This window comes from Brassica rapa, chromosome A01, assembly GCF_000309985.2.
Source record: "Brassica rapa cultivar Chiifu-401-42 chromosome A01, CAAS_Brap_v3.01, whole genome shotgun sequence".
NCBI classification, from domain to species: Eukaryota; Viridiplantae; Streptophyta; class Magnoliopsida; order Brassicales; family Brassicaceae; genus Brassica; species Brassica rapa.
In genome coordinates, this window is record NC_024795.2 from 12,881,505 (window position 1) to 12,890,436 (window position 8,932).

The 8,932-nt window shown below is 34.5% G+C and overlaps 1 long non-coding RNA gene across 1 annotated transcript; it reads left to right on the forward strand.

The window, feature by feature from the left end:
- The first annotated feature begins 2,587 nt into the window (after positions 1-2,587).
- Positions 2,588-8,587, forward strand: LOC103848698. The gene is made up of 3 exons (XR_629200.3): positions 2,588-2,850; positions 2,942-2,996; positions 3,073-8,587. It is a non-coding gene; the product is annotated as an uncharacterized LOC103848698 (long non-coding RNA).
- The last annotated feature ends 345 nt before the right edge of the window (positions 8,588-8,932 follow it).

The following is an 8,932-nucleotide window of genomic DNA, read 5'->3' on the forward strand; positions in this document are numbered from 1 at the left end:
GTGAAACCTAAGTATTATATGAATAAATCATATTTGTAAAATACTTGGGCTTTGTATGATATTTGGTCTTGGTATGGTACAAACTAATTATTGGATGTATCTCGGTTGAAAAGCCTTGAGTTATGTTTAGACGTTTGAATTGGGGTCTCGAGATTCATCTTGGAAACCTCGGAATATTGAATGTTTGTGTACACATTGTGGCATCTTCGGTTTGGATTGGGTTCAAAGTGCTTGGCTGTGCATGTTCTTGTTTTATTGTTGCATGGATGATCAAGTAAATTTAGACTTGGACCGGATCAAGGAGTTACAACTACCCTCAAACTAAGATCAAATACAACCCTAGATCTTCTTCCTACTTATCCGGCGTTTGGTGACTAGCGCCGGTACCAGAGCCCGTTTACTTCCTCATTCATCTTTGTTTTTGCCCTTCTTGCTCCTCCTTTTGTCAAGTCGATATATCACTTTCTCATTGGTTGGTTATGTGAAAGATTCAATCTCAGCCAACCACATATCTGGTGATAATATGAGGCTTGGAGATGTGGGTTGCAAAGAGAGACTGGATGTTGTTGTGGCAAATATTGTCTCCTTGGACTTACTTTTGGAGAAGGCATGTGTTGCTGGAAATGGATGGTATCTCTGGATATAGTCGAAGAGCTCAAATTGGTGAAATCTTAGAAGTCCACATGCGGAAGTTTGAACATATTGTGGTGATATGGGATTGGTATCTCATGATGATTTGTTGGTATAAAGATTCAATCTCAGCCAACCACAAATCTGGTGAAAAGATGAGGCTTGGAGATGTATGTTGCAAGGAGGGCCTGGATATTGTTGTGGCAAAGATTTTTCCCTTGGACTTACTTTTGGAAAAGGCATGTGTTTCTGGGAAAGAATGGTATCCCTGGATCTAGTCGAAGAGCTCAAGTTGGTGAAATCTTAGAGGTCCACATGCATGCGGCAGTGTGAACATATGGTGGTGAGTAACGTTCATCAGAGTTCACCAGCTCCAGAGAAGACATTTGCTTATTCATGATGATATGTCTCTGTAAAGATTTTCTGTGGGGAGTACGGCTGTTCCTTCTTTTGTCTACAGTGAATCCCTCAAAGAGCTCCGGCCCTTTGGTTCTCAAAGACAAAGTGAGTATTAGAGAGTCTGAAGGCTCCGGTATATCTCGATGGAGCATAAATTTCCAGCACTGGCAGTTGGTCGTCTATGATCAAAGTCGGTGGTTCCCTTATACCTTTTGTTGGTTTTTGTCTAATTGGTTGACACTCGGTAACATCCCTATAGTGAACAATTCCCCCAGCTATAAATAAAGAGAAATTTGATCCTATAACCAAAAAGACTATATTTAACCAACTAACCATATCACCTTTTCTCTCCTCCTTTCTTTTCCTATCTCTCTCTACCCTCTTACTACAAATCTAATATTTTTCCCAATATGGCCATTCATCAAATTAACCCATAAATAAATTGTTTCTCTTTTTTTTTATGTGTTTTGTATTCATCTTTTGGCAAGGGGCTAGGAAATTTCAACTATGATGAAGAAAGCATGTCGGAATTCAAGCGCTACGGTGTGGTACTAGTTGATCCATGGATTTCAGTCGGACTATGCGGCAATCACTGACCATATTTTTGGATTAGATTTATCTCGATTAGTCTCCCATGTATTATTGGTTATAGCAAAATTATTTTAGATTTGTGGTTTAAGAGACTATTCTTTCTTTTGTAGAGTGAATCTTGTCTCATAATAGTACAAAAGCTTTATTTACATTTGATTAGGTAGATAAATTTCGAGTGTTTTTGGGTGATAGTATTTCATTTCACTGATTCTGAGATTACATTTTTTTGTTGAAATTAAAATCTTGTACTCGCTTATTGGATAATGAGGTGTTGTTTTTGAGAAAGAGAAAAGAAAAGGAAGAAAACCAAGCTGACCATATAATTGATGATGTTGAGCATTGTAGGGTAGTCAGTATACACCAAAGAAAAAACAAAAACTGGGCCAGTCTACCAAATGGGCTGTTTGGTTTGTTGGGTGTGGTCTAAGGGCTTGTCTTACCTGTCCGTTCTAGCCATTATTGTAGTCTTCGGTCTTCAGTTCCTCATAAACGGTTCCTAGTCCACTTCCAAGAGATAAGTATTTTGGCTAAACAATCACTTTCTCGTCTTTCTTCACATGTAATGGCATACACCAAATATGTACCAATTAATGGTTGCTTTCTATCGCTCGTATAAATTTCGTAGAAAAATCGCTGAACATATATACAGAATAGTAAATAAGAACATTTGATGATCTGTAATCTGGTATGCACAAAGGTATAATTAGCTTAGCTACAAAACTCTCGTTGAGACACAGGGCCTAAAGTCTAAACATATAAAGACTGCTTTGTTTTCACTTTTCACCTTTGGTTATCTTTCCATATTCGGAATCCGGTTTAAGAATCATTTAGGTTTGATTGATCGTCTATGCAAAGTGAATCTCCCATCTGAAAGATCTCTTTCTTCATGGGAGACTCTGGTGATCCTTTCATGCGGTAAACAAAAACACCGTCGTTCAGGCACGCAGTAAAGCTTAGAACTATCCTTTCATGCGGTAAACAAAAACACCGTCGTTCAGGCACGCAGTAAAGCTTAGAACTAATGTTCTTCAGCTTAATCTGGTTCATCTCTTATCTTGGTTTCAATGATTCTTGATAACTCTTTTGGTCTTAGCTTCGTTCCTTTCATTTCTTGTTGCTGGCATATGGGTCAAATTCTGGCTTAACAAACAATCCGTTGTTGGACTTGGAAACTTGGTGTACAATAGTACAAGCCACCGATGAAGAAGAGGAAGTGTCTGCCTTATACAGGTTTCAACTTTTTTTAAAAAAACTTTGTTCTTGTGTATGTGACCAACTTTGTCTTCGTGTAATTAATTATAGGCACGGCTATGTTTGTTAGTAGGTATGCTGGAGATCGACAGTACGCTACACCTAAGCCAGAATTTGAAACACATGTATGATGCAACTGTTTCCCTTTACATTAACTCAATTCAGTGTCTTACCATTTCGTGTTCTTGTTTCATGATCCAGGCACATAAAAGGCGTAGTTCAGAACCTACGGCTGGAGAGGACTTCAGGAAATGTAAATTCCTTTCATGCCCTCTAACGATATGAGGATTACCAGGATAATTTAAGTTATTTAATATTAATGAAAACTAGTGTATTCTCTTGGTGTTATAATGTACAATACATAATGTTTAAATACAACAAGTTTGATTGTCAGTTTCTCTAATCTAGGTACAAATCCAAGAATATAGGAGATTTTTTTGGCATATTCTATTTCCCTCCGTCAGTCTAATCGTTAGCGCCAAATGGATAGACTGGATTTGAATTCCTCGAATAGAGATGTAGGAAGACCTTTGGTGAATATGTCTGCAAACTGAGAAGAGCATGGAACATGAAGAACTCAAACTTGACCCATGTTTACTTTCTCGTGAACAAAGTGAATGTCTATCTCCACATGCTTTGTTCTCTGATGCTTCACTGTATTTTTTGAAGATAAAAACCGCACTGATATTATCTCAGTAGACAAGAGTGCAATGGTGATCCGACACTTGAGCTCGAGCACAATGTTTCTTATCCAGCATGTTTCAGCTACTACATTTGCACCCATTTGTACTCAGATTCAGAGGTAGACCTTAACACTGTTGGCTGCCGTTTGAAAGAGCATAAGATGAGGCTGTCACCGAGAAAAACATAATATACAGAGGTAGATCGACGTGTGTCGAGAGAGCATGCCCAATCGGCGTCAGTGTAGGCTGTGAGTGTGTTAGAGCTTGATTTGTATAGCTGTAAGCCATTTGATTGGGTTCCCTGCAGGTATCCAAAAACTCGCTTCAAGGCATTGAGATGATTGACTCGCGGATCATGCATGAAAAGACACAGCTGGTGTACTGCATATTGTATGTCCGGTTGTGTCAATGTAAGGTACTGAAGGGCTCCAGCTAGGGTGCGATGTAATATGCCAAACAACATCTCCTATATTCTTGGATATGTATCGAAAAGAAGAGGAAGAAGGTCTCAAGAGCTTTGTAGCTCTGATACCATGAAAACTAGTGTATTCCCTTGGTGTTACAATGTACCATACGTAATGTTTAAATACAACAAGTTCGATTGTCAGTTCCTCTAATTTAGGTACAGATCCAAGAATATAGAGAATTTTGTTTGGAATATTCTATCAAATAAGACCAGTAAGTAGTTGTATTTTTTTTTAGTGATGATGAGATTTTTCTTAGACAGATGTAAGTTGTGTTGAGCTTGAAATTAGCCTGTGATATTGTATTTTTTTGTAGAACTAGGAATCATCTGAGATTAAGATTAAAGGGAGTTAAAAAAAAAAAGATTAAAGGGAGTTTGAATCATATGGAGCAAATAAACGGGTAGGTTATCCTGAATTCCTGACAATTCCCGTACGAGTTCGGTAAGAAGTTATGTAATGGCTTCCCCTGGTAAGGGGTGGTTTATTTGACCCTTCATAATTGATAAAAAAAATTCTGCAATGAATCCATTAAACCGCAGGTGGTAGCCAGCCGCATCTTGAAATGGGGTCAATTTGATTCCAACCATATATTATAGGGGTCATTTGTAAGATTTCATCAAATTTCTTTCTTGAAATACATGTAAAAGAATTTGTTTATACAAATTAATAGTGGTCATTTGACACCCTCCCCCCCCCCCCTTGCATACATATAGCTCCACCACTGGTGGTCAGAGGCGGATACACTTGAGTCAATAGGGTGTCATATGACACTCGTTAAATCTCGATAAATAATAGTTTGTTACTGAAAACATTGAAAATTCAGCAGCTCTGCTGGAAGAAGTCACCTCTTGACACCCCGAAACCCAAGTTCAAAACTCACTGATGACACCTTTGTGTTTTTTTGAGACCTCTTAAATGCATTCTTGGATCCGCCACCGCTGGTGGTAGGTCTCGGATTTGAAAACCTATTAAAAATAAATGGCGCCTGTCTTATAGACCTACTTGTTTGATTTAAAGAATCCTGTTTCAAATGGATCTGTTCTTGCAGATTTTTTTTCTGTTTTGTTAATGTTTTCTTCTGAAACTCCTCAGGTTCAGTTGGTGGCTAATGATCAGCTGACAAAAAAAAAACGAGAGGCTATGATTTCACTGAGTACATTAAAGAGAGCAGGAGTATGAGCACAGCGTGTCCAAGCACCTAGTGGCGGACCAACTAAGGCCCAAGGGGGGTCAATTGACACCCCTAAAATAGTCAAATTAATAAATTTACATAGGATTTATAAAAGAATCTGTAGAAGAAATGGTTATTCTATACCCTTTGATACCGACCAGTGTTCAAGTCCCCATTGGCACCTATTTTTTTTCTAGAAAGTTATATATATATATATATATATATATGTGACACCGATAAAATAAATATCTGGATCCACCACTGAAGTACCATGATGGAGACAGACATGGCGAGCTAAAAAAGAGTCGTATCAACTACTATAAAGACGAGCAAGAGGACACCGACCGTTATAGTCATCGCTACGTTAAAATAGAGGAAGATGAGTATAGGTAGGAATGTGATTACAAGTGTTTTAGTCGATATCTCGAAAACAGGACCAAAATACTGATTCAATATAGCTATTGGTTGACTGGTTGGACTGGTGTAATCTGTCGATCCAAGGTTTCTATTATTTAAATATAAATACATATAATCATATAAACTTAAACTTATATAGACCTTAAAAAGTAGTTCTACATATAATATATTCTTTGCTCTTTTATATTAACAAAAATAAATAAATATTAATATAAATTTAGCTATATATATAGTAAACAAGTGAATAGTATGTAAAGCGAAATTGATAAATAAATAAAAACCGAATGATTACCGTTTAAATTATCGTATTTTTATTCTTATAACTAAAATTTCAAAGTTTATGAATATGGCAAAATGAAAATAGTATATGAGAGTCAAAAGAGGTATTTTCACCGTCTTTCCTTAAAATAGAAAATTAAATAGAAGTTAACTAAAATTAATTACCAAATATGATTATGAAATATTAAATTTTAATAACAGTTGAAAACATATTAATTACAAGTTAGTTATTTAGAACCAGGTTTTAACCAGTTTTTCTGAAATTTGGGTTTTAAACCGAACCGGACTCGGTTTCTTCAACGATCACTGTCGGACTAGTTGACCGCTCGGTCCGGTTCGGTTTTCAAAATACTGGTTTTTGTAGAACATGATGGAATTTTTTTTAATCACAATTATAGTTATATCACAATCCTCATACATCTCTAACAAGATCACATCAATTTCGTCGACCACATAGCCAATTTCGTAGTCCTTTCCGGTAAAAGAACTGCTTTGTTAATTTCATAATATTTTTGTTAATCTTTTGGACATGAGGAAATTACAAAACAAAACCTATTAATTATAAGTTAGTTTTTTAGAACAGGTTTTGAATTTAACGCGATTCACCGGTTATTCTCAAATTCGGATTTTAAACCGAACCGGACTCGGCTTCTTCAACGAAATATTGTCGAACTGGTTCGACAGTTCGGTCCGGTTCGGTTTTCAAATACTGGTTTTTGTAGAACATGATGGCATTTTTTTTAATCACAGCAATACTAATACCACAATCCTCGTACATCTATAACAAGAGCACATCAATTTCGTCGACCACATTGCCAATTTCGTAGTCCTTTGCGGGAAGAGATACTTTTATTAATCTTTTGGACAGGAGGAAATTACAAAACAAAAGTCTCCGTTACCGGATAATGAACCAGGGTCTCCTGGGTGAAACCCAGATATCCTAACCGCTGAAAGACAACGGATTTTGTTTAACTTTTTTCATATTATTATAAGTACCCTTATAGATACGTATTAATTTAATTTACATCATTCACATACAGTACTTTGTTACATGTTTCTTTTGTTTTTCTTAACGACCCTGTTTCATGATAAAATATTTATTAAAATCCAAGGTCATACACGTCGTGCGTCTGAGTATATCCTACTATATAAAAGCTACTAATTTTGAGGCTTCTTATGAGTGCCACATAGGACAAAATATCCTCCACCAATCAAACTGTCACGTCATCGCGAATGTTTAGATGATGGGTCTCGAACCATCCTAACCCATCAAAATAGTCAGCCTATTGTATAACTTATAGCTTCCTTTTCTTTAGCCTACTTACCTTAGACGTCTCCAGCGACTCCAAATCTGTTCGTCTACCCAACTTCACCGGTGTAACTCCTACGACTACAACAACGGCACTTCAATGCTCCGTTATAACTCATGAAGTGAAGACTCTTTGTACCTCTCCACATCCCTCCTTTCAATCTCTTGCCCAGTTCCTTAAATTTGTTTTGTCACAAAAAGTTAGTGCATGAGATAGTTTTTGAAATTCAAATAATACTAGGTATTTTTCTGCACCATGTGCAATGATAAATTTTTTAAAAGTTAAATTATATTTAAAATGAAATTTATTAATATTATATATTTTATTATTTTTGACTAATATTTAATATAAAATTAACTATTTTTGAGACTATAATGTTTGCTATTGTGATTAACACCTTATTACAGTACTCTGTTTGTATCTTCTTTTATTAGTCATCCTCCTGTTCTTTTTTTCTTTTTGGTAAAATGATTAAAAAAAAGACTGAAGCTAAAATTAATTTTTTTGTTCTTGATCATTCACGTTATCTTCAAAGTTAATAACATGGTCAACGTAAATGATCGACGTTGAGATTTCAGCTTTTTTGATTTTTACTATTCTAATGTTTCAATATAATTTGAATATTCTCTTTGTTTTATAATATAATGGTTTAAAAGTATTTTTTGTTTCATTATATAAATTGTTTTTATATTTCAATGTAACTTTATATTTATTAAATATTGTGTAGCCAATTAAATTATGTAAATTACTGTATAATTGATTAAATTTATATATTAAATGACAGTTTTTTAAAGTAATAACTTTTAAATATTACATATTTTAACTAAAATTGATTACATTTTGAAACAGATAGAGTAATCTATAAACTAACTCTATATAGATATAAGGACAAAATTGTAAAGTGGTCTCATCTTGAATTTCTCTCATTCTGTGCATTCCTAATTGGGAGAAAATAATCAATATCTAATTTTATGTTACTCTCAATATATTAGAAATAGTCAAACCGTAAACCAATTAAGGATGATGTAAGAAAGACGTAAAGATGTATTTTCCGTTATCACAAATATATAATCAATTGACAACAACTTAATTATATCCAGCGTAGGACAACATAGAAGAGTTTCCATACCTTCTAATATTATAATATCTCACTATATTATTGGTTAAATCAGTTTTCTCTAGCACAAATACTCACTTCATTCTTAGAGTTTAAGTTTTTCTATCTGATGATATTAGTAGTTTGATCCCAAAAAAAAAAAACGGTCGAACTGTACATTATAATTGGAGAAAAAAAACAAACAAAAATCAACCGAAAACTTTTAAGGTATATGAAACAAAAATTGGAAATATCAATTCTCTGCATTTAAAGAATAATGCAATAAAAATATATCCAAATATGATGTCTCATTTTTATGTGTGTTTGCGTTGAGCATATTGCGTGTCGTTATATGGTTTTAATAAATGTGTTGTCATTTCATTTTTATTATTACTAACATGATTTTTTAGTGATCAGTGATAATGTATTTTTAACGTTATGTATTATATTTTTTAGTATATTTTTTAACTCTTCGTGGTGGCACTTTTTTTAGAATCATTTTAATTAGATAATAAGTTTCAAGATGTAAATAAAACTGTGTATGTTGTAAATTTAGATTTTTTAGTGTAGCTGAGCACTATCAATTATGGAAAATATATTATGATTTTATTTTACTAAATCTTTCTTTCTGTGTTTTT